General features: G+C 41.5%; 2 long non-coding RNA genes across 3 annotated transcripts in view; one reads left to right on the top strand and one right to left on the bottom strand.

The window, feature by feature from the left end:
* Positions 1 to 5,841: 5,841 nt before the first annotated feature.
* LOC134739316 (uncharacterized) lies at positions 5,842 to 14,014 on the top strand. Its single transcript, XR_010125937.1, has 2 exons — positions 5,842 to 6,317; positions 13,636 to 14,014. It is a non-coding gene; the product is annotated as an uncharacterized LOC134739316 (long non-coding RNA).
* The window catches only part of LOC129029596 (uncharacterized), a 37,887-nt gene continuing 33,231 nt past the window's right edge, over positions 12,194 to 16,849 (bottom strand). For both annotated transcript variants that reach the window (XR_008500269.2, XR_010125936.1), the window contains one exon: positions 12,194 to 16,055. This is a non-coding gene — a long non-coding RNA (uncharacterized LOC129029596). The remainder of the gene's footprint in view (positions 16,056 to 16,849) is intronic.

Genomic DNA, 16,849 nt, shown 5'->3' with positions numbered 1-16,849 from the left:
AGAAATGAGCCACCATTTCAACTCTGGTTGAATGTTTATATATGAACACAGGCCTAGCACCAAGGTGATGCGAGTCTTTGGCCTAGACACTTCAAGCAGGAGGCAATGTGACATATCTCTGGGCCTATCAACTATTTGATGTGACCTTCCTTTTTTACCTGAGCTTTTCCCCATAAAAGAGATGTGACATATGTCTAGACCCAACACCTGGGTAATGTGAGTCTCCTTTATTGACTTAGCCCTGTGTATTTTGGGTATTCTGACCTACCCCTGGACCTAACATCTAGAAGATAAGAAGATCCAGCTTGGGCCCTTCCTAAAGAGTTTCTTGTGACAAATTTCTACATGAATCACCCTGGAGATTTGACTCTTCTCTCCTACCTGAGCTTTGCCTGTAAGAGAGATCGTTAAGTACCTCTGCAGCAAGCACCTAAATGCTATGACTCTTCTTTCTTGCCTGGGTCATGCCCACAGATGAAAGGGTGGCTTATCGCTCTGTCCAGCACACCGGTTATGTGATTATGCTGCCTGATCTTTTCTCACAGGAGCCATTGTGATATATCCCTGGGCCCAGAAACTATTTAATACGACTCTCCTCAATGACCTTAACTTTGTGCATGGGATAAATTGTGATATATCTCTGGATCCAGCACCTAGGTGACTCTCCTTTTCTGCATGGGCTATGCTTACTAGAAGGAGGCTGACTTATTGCTGTGTTGCCAGCTGATGTGATACCTCTGTTCTTGTTTTCTTAGTTTTTAAGAATTTAAACAAGAGACACAAATAAAAAAAGTACAGCAAAATTTATTGGAAAAGAAAATATTTGAAAGTTAAATGCAGAATACAGTACACCCTGAGAGAGATATTCCAGGGCGGGCTGCTCTTAAGAGTGAGACAGCGTGGATTGTCACTGGAGAAACCCTCTTATGGGAGTTTTACATTATTAATAAGGAGAAGGGAAGACGAGCTGCTAGAAAACATGTTCTGAGTGGTATTCTCGGTGCACATGCGCAGTAACTGTACATGCTTTTTCATATGTTTCATGTCTCATTAGCATCTTAGATCTCCACCCAGGAATGTATTTCTGTTTGTTTGTTTGTTTGAGACAGAGTCTCGCCGTGTTGCCCAAGCTGGGGTACAATGGTGTGATCTCTGCTCAAAGGAACCTCCACCTCCTGAGTTCAAGCCATACTCGTGCCTTGGCCTCCTGAGTATCTGGGATTACAGGCATGCACCACCATACCTTGCTAATTTTTGTATTTTTAGTTGAGACAGCGTTTCACTATGTTGGCCAGTCTAGTCTCGAGCTTCTGGTTTCAAGTGATCCATCTTCCTCAGCCTCCCAAAGTGCTGAGAGTAGAGGTATGAGCCACTGTGCCTGGCTAGGGGGTGTATTTTTTGCCATTAAAATAAGCAAAAGTTGTTTGAGGACAGGTAAAATCAAAATGCCCATGCTCTCTAGAACAGAAAGCCCTTAATGAAGATAGCTTTGCTCGAATAAGCCCAGTTCCAATGTGAATGCTAAGGCTTATTGTGTTGGCTGTATAGTCACCAAGGTTTCTGTATCCCGAGATCATGGTCATTTTCTGGACTATCTATTCTGCCTCAATTTCCCCCTGAGAGATTTTAGGGCAATAATCATATGGAGGTTGAGTGGTTAGGCCACTTTTTCTGGAGCTTTTTTCTGCTTAGTGGGTGTTACTTCTGCCTAGCCTGGGCCTTAAAGTTTCTTCCTGTGTGATCTAACCATGTGTAAACCATGTCGTTCATGGAGTCAGTGGGCAAGATGTTGGCAGCCAAAGTTTGAAAGCCATGCAAAACCATCATGCAAACATGGAGCTGCCGCAAGCAAGAGAGTAAGAAATCAGTTAACAGTTTAAACAAAATTGGAAGAAAAGTAGAAGCTGAAAGTATAACAATGACTGGTACTATTAAAGAGAGCAAGGCAGGCAATGGACATCGCTTTCATGTTCCCATGGAAGTTCCTAGAGATTCAATTTTGTCTGCCTGGGTGATGATATTATTAATATTTCCTTGGACTAAAGCAGGCTGATTGATCTCAAAAACAGCATTCTTCTTTTAGATATAAACATGTTCCTCTTTGCCCGGCTGGGAGAAGATCCCAGGCTCTTTTTTTTTTGTCAGACTACAGTGGCCATGGAGTCCAGACGTTGTTGAGTCTATTGAGGCCCTCTGCTGCTTGTTGAGGACCCATTGAGGTTTTCTGAGATAGTTTATACTGGATTCTCAAGGCTCCACCTTATGGTGACATTTGTGCTGCAAAAGTATTCTGCATTAAAATGGTGAAAGCAACAAACGTTTTAAGTCTTTTCTGTTTTTTGCCAGTATGCAAAAGTTTTGTGCAGCTAAGTTGGCAGCAGTCATTTGGTCCATTTATGGATGGTGAAGTTGAATGGTGGTCAAAGTTAGAGCCTGGAAGCCTTCGGTAAATGCACTGAAGTTGTCTGAGAGCCATCAGAGCTGCTGCTTACATTAGATTAGATGATTTATTGAGAAGAGAACGAGCATTCTGATGGTCCTCTCTCCATTTGGGACTTTCTGTAAGGAGACCAAATTATCTGGCCCTGCATGGTGTGAAGCTCCACTGTGAGTAACTACAGATGGGCTGGTCTATATTGTACCTGGCAAAGGCCGATAGAGGAGCATAAGGATGAGATGAAACAAGCTTAGATTCTACAGAAGACTCTGATAGTGTGGGGACGCTGGGGAGTCTAAAGGAGTTGTAGGCCTCTGAGGGCCCCTATCTGGAGCTGGTATTGCGCTGTGGGGTCTGGGGTCCCTTCCCCTTAAAACAGATGATCTTCTAATGGTTCTGAGGGGCTTTGTGGCTTACTAGGCTTTAGCCCACAGGTGCTGCATAGAGCTGGGTTTTGTTGTCAGGCCAGAAAGGCTTGAACATAGGATACTTCAGACCATTTTCCCTGATTTCCACAGAAAAGATCTGGCTGTGGGGGGGTGTTAAAGTTCACAGTCTCATTCTCCAGCCATGTTTTGTGAGCTAATCTGTATGCGGCTAAATAGTGTTACAAAAGAAGATAATTTTTTTTTTTTTGCTTCATCTAGCCAAAAGCTGTTTCAATTTTATACATCCCAGGTGTGTTTCAATGTCAGTGGAGGAAGTGATTCCCACGGTGCCGAGAGAATCCTGCAACGACAGAACATGTACTAAAGTCCAGGGGGCGACGGGCATCACCATGGGCCAAGTGGAACCACCAAGATTTCCAGTGCATCCCCTCGAAACCCCATTAAATGAAGGTCTAGGAGGTCATAGGCATTTGCTATACACGGTCTTATCTCTCACCAGCGCTGGACATCTCCAGCCCTGCCGAGATGACCCCCACTGCTGGCTGGGGGGCAGATGTCTGGCTGACAAGCCTTTCCCTAATTCACTGGTTTACCATTTATGATGCCCAATTATAACACCTGCAGTGTTCAGATTCAAACCCTATGACTGGGCATCTACATGACTGTGCATCTTTTGTTCAGCAAAGAAAGCCCATTGAAGAACAATTTCAAGGAGCTAGGAAATGCATAAAGCCTGAAGGGACAGGGTTTCCCCAGAACTTTAGTGAAACAGCGCTAGAACAACCAGCGATAGTTAACCAGGCAGTCTGGAAGTGCCATAGTATTCACTGCAAATAAAGGGAAAGTGAAATTAATGAAGCGGACAGACATGTCTCTGGGCCATGTTGATGGTTGATGTAATACTTTGGTTCTTATTTTCTTAGTTTAAAAGAATTTAAACAAGAAACACGTAGCAAAAGAAGTACAGCATAGAGTAATTTATTGCACACAAAAAAAGAAAAGAATACTTTGAAAATTAAGTGCAGAATAGACGGTACATTCTGAGAAAGAGATTCCAAGGCAGCCTGCTCATAAGAGCGAGAGAGCATTAATTGTTACTGGAGAAACCCTCCTTCTGGGAGTTTTACATGATTATTCATAAGAAGGTGGAAAGAAGTGTTATAGTAGGCATGTTTTGAGTGGTCTTCTTGGTGCATATGTGCAGTAGCTGTACATATTTGTGCATACGTTGCATGTCTCATTAGCGTCTTAAGTCTCCACCCAGGAACGTGTTTTTATTATTAAAATGAGCAAAAGTTCAGTTTGAGGATAGATAAAATAAAAATGCACATGCTCTCTAGAAGTAAAAGTCCCTACAGAAGATAGCGGGTTTCAAACGACCCCAAGTGCTCCACATATTAAATGTCTCTCCAACAAAGCTGGAACTCTATCTGTTCCTGGCGGATCAGGTCCCATTTTTGTTTCTGAGACACTGGCAAGTCAGGCGTGACTTCAGATGAGACCGATGATTTCATGTGTAAAATGCCTAAATAGTCAGCAGCTTCAGGTTGCATTTTGGAGCTTGTCCACTTAAATGGGTTGATGAAAATGGCTCACAATACTCACGCCTCGGAAATGGGGATTTCTCCTTTGCTCTTAGCAGATTTTGTGCCACCCAATAATTTACCTTCCTGATGCCTCTACTTTCACATTCGTGAAAAAGGCGCCATTGAGATTGACATTTCCAGGAAGCCACAGACCTTGTCACCCCTGCAGAGTTCTGAAGCTGTCCATAAGCAGGCCACATGGAAGATTTCTCTCAAAAGCTGTTGAGCATGAGCTCTGGCTAGAGAAAAAAGAGAGCTGTGGCACAATGGACAGTGTCTCAGACATCAGGACAGTTTCCAAAGAAGTTTAGGAAAGAAGGCAGCGCCCTGGGCTGCAGAAGGCGCAATGCTCTGGAAAGAACCCTGGATACAGCTGAAATAGGAACCTGAGAAGTATAGGGCCAATCGGTTGAGGACAACCCTCCCGATTTGGGCAAAGGTAAGGTGCCTACGTAGGGTAATACCCTCCGCAATGCTCAGCGCAGACCTGTCCTCCAGGTCCACCTCTGTACTCATTCTCCTTGGCAAAGAGTCGGCATAGCATAAGAACTCAGCAGTGCTTTGGACACTGGGAAGTCCACAGAGCTCTGCTCCTCCCTCCAGGCCTACGCACCCTAATTCCTGGTACATGCTAGGATTATAGTTCTGAAGCCTACCGACAAACTGGCTGAGAGCAGTTAACAGACTACAGCTCCCAGCATATTAAGTGGGGCGTGACTTCTTCCAGGACTGTGCCTCGCCCCGGAGACGGGCGCATGCTGGGATTGTAGTCCTGTAGCCCTTTGGCCAAATGGCTGGGAGTGTTTATGAGCATATATCTCCCAGCAAGCCTAGGGAGAAGCACACAGCCTCGCCTCTTTCTGCACTGACGGGACCTGTCCCTGACCCCAGTGCATACTGGGATGGTAGTCCTGCAGCCCTGTGACGAAAGTTCTGGGAGTCTTTATGAAACTACATCTCCCAGCAAGCAGAAGGAGGCGTCCACAGCCTAGCCTTTTCCTCCAGTAATGCGCACTGTCCCTGAGCCGGTTGCATCCTGGGATTGTAGTCCTGCAGCTCCGTGATGAAAGTTCTGGGAGTGTTGATGAGACTGCATCTCCCAACAAGCCCAGCGAGACGCGCACAACCCTGCCTCTTCCTCCAGTGATGCGCACTTTCCCTGAGCCCGGTCCATGCTAGGATTGTAGCGCTGCAGCCCTGCGACCAAAGGGCTGGGAGTGTTTATGAGACTGCATCTCCCAGCAAGACCACCGAGGCATGCAGAGCCTCGCCCCTTCCTCCACTGATTAGCGCATTCTCCCTGAGCCTGATGCATGATGGGATTGTAGTGCTGCAGCCCAGTGACCAAAGGGCTGGGAATGTTTATGAGAATACATCTCCCAAAAAGCATAGCGAGAACAGCACAGGTTCACCTCTCCCTACAGTGACGCGCGCTGTCCCTGAGCAGGGTGCGTGCTGGGATTGTAGTCCTGAAGCCCTGTGACCAAAGGGCTGGGAGGAATAATGAGAAACATCTCCCAGAAAGCCCAGCAAGGCGCTCACACCCCTTTCTCTTCCTCCAGTGAGGCGGAGTGCCCGGCGCCCCGTGCATGCTGAAATTGTAGTCCTACAGCGATGTGATGAAAGGGCTGGGAGTGTTTATGGGACTACCTCTCCCAGCAAGCCCAGCGAGGCGCGCACAGACCTGCCTCTTCCTCCAGTGACTAGTGCACTCTTCCTGAGCCAGAGGTATGCTGAAATTGTAGTGCTGCAGCCCTGTGACTGAAGGACTGGAGTAGTTATGAGACTGCATCTCCCAGCAAGCCCAGCGAGGCACGCACAGCTCCTCGTCTTCCACCGGTGACACAGACTGTCCTTGAACACGCTGCATGCTGGGATTGTAGTCCTGCAGCCCTGTGACAAAAGGTATGACAGTCTTATAAAACAACATCTCCCAGCAAATGCAGTGAGGCGCGCACAAACTTCTCCTCGTTTTCCAGTGATGCAGGCTGTCCGTGAGCCAGTGCATGCTGGGATTGTAGTCTTATAGCACCGTAACCAAAGGTCAGGGAGAGGTCATGAGACTCTATCTCCCAGGAAGCCCAGCAAGGCGCACACTGCCCTGCCTCTTTCTCCTTAGACTAGTGCACTGTCACTGAGTTGGGTGCATGCTAGGATTGTAGTCCTGCAGCCCTATGATCAAATGGATGGGAGTGTTTATGAGAATACGTCTCCCAGTATGCCCAGGAGGTGCACACAGCCCTGCCTTTTCCTCCAGTGACTAGCGCACTGTCCCTGAGCTGAGTGCATGTTGGGATTGAAGTCCTGGATCTCTGTGGCCAAAGGGCTGGGAGCGTTAATGAGACTACATATCCCAAAAAAGTACAGCGAGAAGCGCAAAGCCCTCCCTCTTCCTCCAGTGACATGCGCTGTCCCTGAGCCCAGTGCATGCTGGGGCTGGAAGTGTAATCCTTCAACCCTGTGATGAAAGGGCTGGGAGGGTTTATGAGAATACAACTCCCAGCAAGCCCGGCGAGTAGCACACAAACCCGCCTCTTCCTCCAGTGACGCACAAATTCCCTGAGCCCAATGCTGGCTGGAATTGTAGTCTTCTGCCTCTTCCTCCACTGACAGGCACGGTCTCTTAGCCAGGTGCATGCTGGGACTGGAGTCCTGCAGTCCTGTGACCAAAGGGTTGGGCATGTATATGAGAATACATATCCACCAAGCCCAGCGAGGCGTGCGTAATCCCGCCTCATCCTCCAGTTAAGCGCACTATCCTTGATCTTGGTGCATACTGGGATTGTAGTGCGGCTGCCCTGTAATGAGAAGTCTGGGTGTCTTTTTCCAATTTATCACCCTATAATAGTTCACAGTACACTTTTTTAAACATTTTATTTCTTCGAATTAGTACTAATGTCCCACTTTCATTTCTTATTTTAGTATGTAAATATGCTGTTAATTTTTTTGCGTGTGTAGCTGAAAGTTTACCAATTGTTAATTTTTTGAAGAACTGAGAATGAAATTTTGGTTTTTTGGAATTCTGTTGTTTGTATAATCTGTATTGCATTTATCTCTGCTAAAATCTTCAATATTTTCTTCTTTCTCTTTGCTTTGCATCTAATTTGGTCTTATTTGTCTAATTTACTAGGTGATAAAGTGATTATTCATTTGAAATCTTTGTTCTTTTTAAATGTATTTTAGCTGCAAACTTTTCATCTTAGCACTGTTTTTGCTGTTTCCCATAACTTTTGATGTTTTGTTTACTTTTCTCTTCCTCTGTAAGTATGTTCCTACTTCCTCTGTGATTTCTTCCTTTACTTATTGGTTGTTTAAGGTTATGTTGTTTATACAGTTTTGTAAACTTTCTAGCGTTTCTTCTGTTATGGATTTAATTTGAGATCTACTATACAGCCCATCCTGGAGAATTCCCCATGTGCATTTGAGAAGAGTGTGTACTCTCTTTTGTTGGATGGAGTATAATGTATATATCTGTTAGATCAATTTGGTTCATTGAGTTAGTCAAGTCCTCTATGTCTTAATTTATCATCTATCTCATTTTTCTATTCATTACTCAGAGTGGAGTATTAACATCTTCAACTATTATTTTAGAACTGCCTATTTGTCCTTTTAATTGTGTTAACTTATGCTTTCTATATCTAAATGTTTTATTATTAGGTGTGGGTTTAAACTATTTCTATCCTCCTGCCAAATGAACATTCTATGACTATATGATGTCTTATTGTCTCTTGTAACTTTTTAAGTCTATTTTGTCTGCTATTAATATAGTCATCCCTAGTCTCTTTTTCATACTATTGGTATAAAATAATTATTTTCTTCCTTTCTTTATAACCCTCAATTCCTGTGGAAAGCTAACAGCTGCATTACTTAATTTAAAAAGCAGAGAAATCTTAAATCAATAGCTTAATGTTTGTAAAAGCATTTAAATGGAAATGAACTACACAGTCCACCAGGAACAAAGGATATGAGTTGGGTTTTAGAATAATCATGCCAAAAAGCTCTAGGAGGAAAAGCTGCTGGGAATTAGGACGGTGTTAATGGTCTTCGGGATCAAGAAGGAAATGGGGGAAATGGGGATGCTCAGGGTCAGGAACATGCTTAGGAAAAGACCCAGAAAACCCTAAGCTCTCACCTCTGTATTTTAAAGTCTGCACAATTAGAAAGTAGAGGGGCAAGGAGAGTTGTAACTTTATGCTGATTGGTAAAGCCATCTCCAACACACATACATAGACCCCAGATGAAAAAATCAGGTATTTATTTTTAGTGAGGGTTAAAAAAATCTGGAGTCTTACTATCCAATTAAGGTTTAGTGAAAATATTCAGGGAGATTTGCGTTGATCAATTCATCCTGAGGTCAAGAAAATCTTGATTTTGACATTTGGAGCCTCCAGTAAAGGACTAGCCTCCACCTAGATGTGTTCTTTGGGCTTTTGGACTCAGTGACACACTACCGGTTACACTGATTTGAAAGTCAGCTAAGAGCTTGCTGCAGAACTCCTGCCAAACTCAGTTTCACCCATAGAGGGCTAGAGCATCCCCAGCTGGTAGAAATTTTGTGCCTCCTTCAATCCTCTGAAGCAAAGCTGCTGTTTCTGTGGGGCCCCCAATTTACTGAGAATTTCCTATATGACTGGTCCTGATTCATAGATGAGTCAGGGAAGGTGAAACTTCATGATGTTCACTGGGCTGCTGTGGCTGTTTAAGCTGTGCTGGCCATACAGAACCTGAAATGAATGGTTGCTCCTCTCAAAGGTCAGAACTCAGGCTTTGGAGTAATTGCACATATTATATCTGTTTGGTTGTCTACAATGGAAACTGTAGACTGTCTGAATGTCTTTTGGGCTGCAAACCGGAAACAATCTCAGATGCTGATCTAACTGGGTCACTCATCTAGAAGTCCATGGTAAGTGTTTGTTTTCTAAAGAGTGACCACAATCAAGCTGCAGATTGAGCCTAAATCTGTGTCTAACGCAGAGTCTAATACTGCAAGCCAGACTTGGGGTTGCTGGTGAAAGTTGACCTATTTGTCTCATGGTTGAACAATTCCTAGACCATACCTAACAGAATAACCAGAAGTGGACTTTTGGCCCACTTCTTGAGATATCAGTCACCAATGTTGACATCTTCAGCATAATAGTCATCTGACTCCAGCCATACCATGTGTCCCTTGAAGCTAATCTGTGCCATCATTTAGGCTTTTGAGACCAATTGAGCTCTGACTTCGTGGCATTTTTCACCACATGTACTAAAACAAGCCAATTCTATGAAGTTCCCTCCTTTTCCACACATGTTGGTTAGATAATTTGTTGATTAGGTATGGTTTATTATCTCTTCCTGATTGCCTCCAAGATAAGGATGAAATGGTTGGGGGATCTAGGAATCTATTTCACAAACTTGGAATTTCATCCTAATAATTCCTGGGTGAAATGTCTTTCTTTCCCATAACTGCAATTCTAGGCCAGCCTGGCTTGTGTACCCTCTGAGTTGCATCCCAGCCTAGTAGCAGTTATGGGACTCCAACTTAGTTCTGGTTAAGTTTTATGTAAATATTCTTGTCTCTATTTTACCTGGCTCTACTAGATAAAATGTCTAGAAAAAAGTAGAGGGCGACTAGAATAAAGGTGAGATTATAGGTACCGGAATGAGACACACTGATTCTGTGGAGGTAGAGGGAGAAAAACAACCTGGAACCTGGGGAATGAACAACTCAGACCTCGGAAGCTATGGGAAATGGTGGGATATTAACAAATTTTTTTCTTTCTAAATAACCCCTGGTGCAACCCACAAAAGAGTCTGGAAATACTATTGGTTAGATCACACGGTAAGGCAGAGGCTGTGGATTCAGCTCCTTTTTGTCCCCACATTACCCTTAAGAATCCTTTGAGACTATTCTATCTCTCTGTGATGTAGGCATGGAACTCTAGTGGGCAGTGTGCACTCTCGGTGCCAAAGGTTCAACGCCACAGTTTTTCAGATGATGGACAACCATTGCTTTTTCCTGAAGAGGGTTAGTACCCTGTGGCTGCGCTTAAGAGGGACTCTAGACAGCATTGATTGCATTTTCTTCTTCCTCTATGAACTGGGATTTCTCCTTCTGTTTTTCTACCACCTAGAGATGAATCTGCATTTGTCAATATTTAGGTAAATCAGAGACATAAATCAGGTAAGGAACCCTGGACACAGCTTCTTCCATAGCTGGACTCTTGCCTATTTCCCTTCGCACTTTATGAGATCAATTATATTGGCACAGGGAGATACACTTAGATAGTTCTCTCAGGAGCAATTAGAGAAGGATACTTCTAGAGAAGCTGGTAGGACAGGGCAGGAGGGCCAATGAGGATCAAAGCTTATGTACAAATTTTTGAGCCTAGTTGTGTGTGGCCAACGAATCCAGGAAAGAGCCCAGATCCCTGGAAGTGATTGTTAAGAGAGGATCCATTAGATTAGAACGCTAGGGTGGGTGTTCATCCGTCACCTTCTGAGTCGGATTTTCAGGGTTAAGACTGTGGTAGGGCTGCAGAGAATTGCTTGCCTGGGAAAGCCTCTGATCAAGTGCAACATAGGTGGCTCCGGCACAGGGAGAAGTCCTCTATTTGAGGAACATTATACTTGTGTGGATGTGTCTGTGCTTTTCCTCAGCAGAGCCCCACTGACTGAATGATTGTTTGAGAATTACGAGTAAAGAGCCCTATATTACTTTGAATTTAGTAAATATTGGAACAGAAACAAACATTTTTATCTACTTTCAAATTGAATAACAGCATGAGCAACTTCCAGGGAAATGTCACAGGAGGAAACTCCGGGGCCTTGCTCATCCCCGGAAAACTTGAACATCGTGATGCAACCTATAGGGTTAACCTTATCAACACTTAGTTTTTTGCCAAATAGATTTATCTTTATAAAAAAATATTTTCATTGGACCTTTATTTTGATATATGCCATGAAGAATAAATCATTTATTTCCTTTGTGATAAGAACATCACATTTTTACACCTCATGTATAAATGATGCCATCCCCCATGTAGTTTTTATTGCTATGGCCTGAATGTTTATGTCCCCTTCCAAATTCATATGTGGATAATTTTAGGCATGAGGCCTTTGCGGAAGTGGTGAAGCCAAGAGTTCTTCATCTTCATGAATGGAATCAGTGCTCTTTCAAAGGAGGTTGAAGGGAATGCCCTTGTCCCGTGTGCAAGATGGTACCATCTATGGGGAACAAGGCTCTCACCATATACTAAATTTGCTGCTGCCTTGATCTTGCACTTTCCAGCCTCTATAACTGGGAAAAATACATTTCTGTTGTTTATCCTGTATCCTGTCTAAGGTATTTTGTTATAGCAGCCAGGAAGCACTGTGATACTTTCTTAGGCACTTTGGTCTATTTCTGAATTTTTAGTTTCAGTGACCTATGAGTTTTTTAATCAATCAAGGTTTTTCACACTGCTTGCCAGTCTTGTTTTTTTTTTTTTTTAGAGTTCTCTTGTTTATTCTTATTTGTGTTTTTATCTATATAATATTTTATAGTAATGTGTACTTGCAATATTTAATGTTATAAATATAGGAAAAAAATTGAATTTATAAATAACTTTAAGGACAATTGATGTTGATAATATTGAGTTTTTCTGCCTAAGAATATGATACAAACTGTCTATTTGCTTATGTCTACATTCACATATTTCATAAACTTTCTATGTTTTTTCTCATATTCTGTACATATTTTTGTAATATTTATTCCTAGTTTATTTTATTCTGCTAAAAAGTAATTTGAGACACAATGAAATTGTAAAGTGTTTATTTGAGTAAGAGCAATTGAAAAATTATAAAATATCAGACAGAAAGATATTCAGTGATTCATTGACAGTGTAAGAAGCAAGTATATATTGGAAAAATGTAGAAACAAAGAAATCATTTGATTGGTGGTAGCACAACTTTTTTAATTGTTTTTTGTTTGTCTGTTTACCTTGTTGAACAGTTTCTATTTATATAAGGTCGTTGGCTGCACCGGATTGGTTGACCTTCATTTCTGTTTTTTGAATAGGCAGCTACAAGAAATAATTTAAGTTTTGCTTATATTTGCAAATCAAGGAAGGTTGAGATCATTTATGAGACCTAACTAATTTTGTCTGCTCAGAGATTATTGAGACATGATCTCCATTTTAATTTTCTTCAACAAATTTTTCGTACTTTTACTTTCTATTCAAACTGTAACTTATAAATTATTATTGTTGTACATATGTAGGCCCATGTTGTGTATGCTTTGAAGACCTGTCCTCCGTTCAAACTCATTTGTATTATGTTATTATTAAATTTGCCCCGTTTATTGGAATTATAAACTGCAATCCCCCAACAACAAGAGGTATGAGCTCTGAGGACATAAGAATAAAGATGAATCAGAAGTGAAAACAGTTCTCCAACCCGCACATGCAGTAAAAAACAAATTTCACATGGATAAAATGAGTAATTATCTAAAATTTAAAATATCCTGTAAACATTAATGTTTATCTCATTACTATGTAATATGGAAATTACAAGACAAAAAAATCCAAAGACTTATTGTTTAAATATAAATGAAGCTTTTTATATGATGAAACAGTCCATAATTTAAATGTAAAAAGCCAATAGGAAATATATGAAATAAAATAAAATTATATGTAAAAGTGACAATGCCTATGTTAGATTTAATACTATCTTACAATAAAATAAGTTGAAACCTACAAAATGGAAGAAAGTTTAAAATTAGGGAGATATTATCAGCCAGGTGAAGAGTCAATACATATGTCAGTAAGCATTTAATGTATTTTGTCTTAGATTTTATATGAAATAATAAAAAGTAAGCAAACCAATAGCAAGGTAATTTCACCCTGATTGATTCAAAATGAAAAAATATTAATAATTCTCCATTAGAAGTTGGATTTATGGATTGGCCTCATGCTGCATTCAAGGCACTTTGGCCAGGACCCAACACTCATTGCCAAGAGTCAGCAGGCTAGAAGTTTGCTTTTAAGATGTTTCCCGGCCTGCGACCAAGACACTTTGTCCTTACTACTTCCTCAACTCTGACATAGGTTTTGCTGATATAAATGCAAACCCAGCTCTATACCTACCAAGCATCTACGTGGCTAGAGCTGCAAATGGAGCATTTAGGCAATAGGCAAGAGGTCTTCCTAGGTTTCCAAACAGACTTTCTAGAATTTCCGAAAAATACTGACATTGTCTTTTTCAGACCCCATCTCCAAAAGAGAATCAGAGAGGCGGTCTGGAAGCCATTTAGAATCCCCAGCCCCCAACCTAGTAGCAATGGACTTGGATACAAAGAGGCAACCTACTGACCTCAAAGACACCTGCCCAGATTCTGGGCATTGAATTCTTGCCTCCCTAAGAAAGATCTCATCTGAGTCACATCAAAGCCCACACTCTTCTTCAACGTTCACCTTCCAGACACGTTCCAAAACAGCGCCTCAGAATTGTCTTGAGATGAAACAAAAGGTGATGAAGCTCCAGGTTTGGAATACCTGCCTCATTCCTCACTCCTGAAAAGTCTACACCTGCTGGTTAGAACTCTCACACCTTAGGAGCCCAGCCTCTCAGAGTGCATCCTCTAATAGGACCTCCTGGCCTTTTCCTCCTTGGAGGAGAGTGCCCAAGAATATGGAATACATGGCCTCCACTCTCACATGACTTGATTGACTGATGAACTGATGTCTGAGGAGGAAAAATATGTAGGGAACAACCTGGGTCTTGTGAATCCCTGTTCCCCAGCTATGATGTCTGTGCAAATGGAGGGAGAATCCCCACGTATTACTGGGTGGTAGACAGACACTGCCTAATAAAATTAAGTAAATGTAAGGTGACTTGAAGTGGAATTTATCATATGTCATATACAAAATTTTAGTTGGTGAACTTTAAAAACAGTCACAATTTGTAAGGCATTAAAATATAATTTTAATAGGAAACTATGAAAATTATCTGCACTTGGTATGTAAATGATTGAGTTAGGGGTAACTATCTGAAGGTATTGAGGTTGATGATATCTGCTACTTAATTTCATAAGACATTTACTTGCAAATGGTTGTCATTTTTGCTCTCACTATATGAAAATTTTTTCTTGCAAAGAGCATTTCTATGAAAGAAAAACTAGAAATTTTGTCAATTTTGGTTATTAAAATGATAAAACTGGTTTGTTATTCTTAACCAAATGTTCTTACAGATAGCACATACTACCCATGGTTTGATTGTTTTTTGTGTTTTTTTTTCACCTTAGGTCAATTGCCTTTCATTTTATTCATCAAACTGTATTTACTGTAGACAGACATTGCAGTGGTCATGTGCGCCCTATGGATTTGTACTTTGTTAGAAATATGAATTCTCAGGCCGAGTATATCGGCTCATGCCTGTAATCCCAGCACTTTGGGAAGCTGAAGGGGGTGGATCACCTGAGGTAAGGAGTTCAAGCCTAGCCTGGCCAACATGGTGAAACCCCATCTCTCTACTATTTACAGTTCACATTGTGCCTTGCAATGAATATATATTTTATCCAAAAAGCCTAAAAAATAATGAAATTGGAGTGGGAATGGCTGGAAGTATAGGTGAAACAAAAATGACACATGACTAGTAGCTGTTAAAGCTTGGTGACTGGTCTGTTATACTTTTTTTGTATTGCGTATACATTTTTAATGATGTGTAATAAAACACTTGTACAAAATGACAAAGTTTATCTGCACTTAGCTCTTAAGATCTTGGTTACCTTTGGAAAGGAGAAAGTGTCAAGGGCATGAACAAATCTGATTCTTAGATACACAAGTGTATTTATTTTGTAATAATTCATCAAGCATTCCATAAATGTTTTGTTCCTATATTGCTGTATGCATGTTATACACCAATAAAAATTTAAATAGTACATATTTTCATAACAATCCTAAATTAATATTTTAGAATAATAGTAATGTTTTGTTTTGTTTTAAAGTGGGGCATGTTCACTCAGGACATCATCAGGTGTATATTAATGTTCCAAGTTATTTATTTATGTTTTAAATTTTGGATGAGTCCCTTAGGTCTTTTAATTTTCACCTCAATACAGTAAGTAGCATGGTTTTAATTTTTTGAAATGCAGCTTTGTTTTCAGAAAGGTTCTCCCCGAAGAATGATGCTCACCCAGGCCAGGGTACACAGCACAGTGACCCGTGCACAGGATGCACTGAATACACAGGGCACTGGGTGAATCAGGAACAGGACGAGAAGCAAGCCTGGGTCTGCAAAATATACATTGTAGGAAAAGCAAGTAAAATTGGAAGGTCACAATTCAGCAGCAAACGTTTTTACATTCATTTGAGAAATCATTTCTAACAAAAGCTGCTGGTTAAAGCCACGATTTTGTGGCTTGCCTACATATTGTAATCACCTGCACAGCTTTAAACCGTATTTTTTGCAGACCCAACTCCAAGGATTCTGATTTAATTGATCGGTTACAACTTCGATTTTAGGGATTTTGAAAGTTTTCCTCCCCGCAGGTGATTCTCTTGTGGCAGGAGTAAGAAGCGCTGGATAGGGGTGAGGGATGCTTTAGCTGTGAGAGATATCCATGTACACTTCAGGATTTGCCCCATCGCATATCTGGAGTTCGGGGTCTTAGAAATCATTCTTGCTCTGTTAAAAATTAAAGGATGGCTTCAATATATAGTTAGCTGTTTGGCTACATTGCCGTAAAAGAAAATGCCTTTCCAGAGATCATTTTTTTGAGACATGGTTTTGCTCTGTCAGCCAGGCTGGAGTGCAGTGGTGTGATCACGGCTCATTTCAGCCTTGACCTCCCAGGCTCAAGTGATCCTCCCCCTCCAGCTTTCTGAGTAGCTGGGAGTGAAGGCATGCGCCACCAGGCCTGGCTAATTTTTCAATTTTTTTTTTTTTTTTTGTAGAGATGGCTTTCTCTATGCTGCCTGGGCTGGTCTCAAACTGCTGGCCTCAAGTGATCCTCCTACATCAGTCTCCCTAACAGTTTGACCTACAGGCACAGGCAAGCATGCCGCTGTATTTACTAAAATGTAGCTACTAGAATATTTAAAATTCACATGTCCCTCACATATTATTTCTTAGAGAATTGCCTCCTATTTGAAATCTTAGGCTGCCTGCTCTAAAGCCTGGATGTGCCACGAAAGTAAAAAAATTGAAATTTTAAAATAATTGTCATTATATTTCTTCCACATATGAATAACACATATATATTATTCATAAATAAAAATAATCTTACACACAAATGTAAATGCAAGTATTTTACAGGCAGGGCCAGGGTCCAGTGCATGGAGGAAGTCCTGCCATAAAAGGATCCAGGAAAAACCTATAATTCTTGCTTTATTCAACCCAGTGTCAAATCACATATGTCACTCATGGCCTAAGGGGGTGGGGTGGGCAACTGAACTCTATCCGATCATGGGTGCTGGAGT

Source organism: Pongo pygmaeus, chromosome 23 (genome assembly GCF_028885625.2).
Source record: "Pongo pygmaeus isolate AG05252 chromosome 23, NHGRI_mPonPyg2-v2.0_pri, whole genome shotgun sequence".
NCBI classification, from domain to species: domain Eukaryota; kingdom Metazoa; phylum Chordata; class Mammalia; order Primates; family Hominidae; genus Pongo; species Pongo pygmaeus.
Note: the sequence above shows the minus strand (reverse complement) of the source record. Positions and strands in the feature narration are given on the sequence as shown.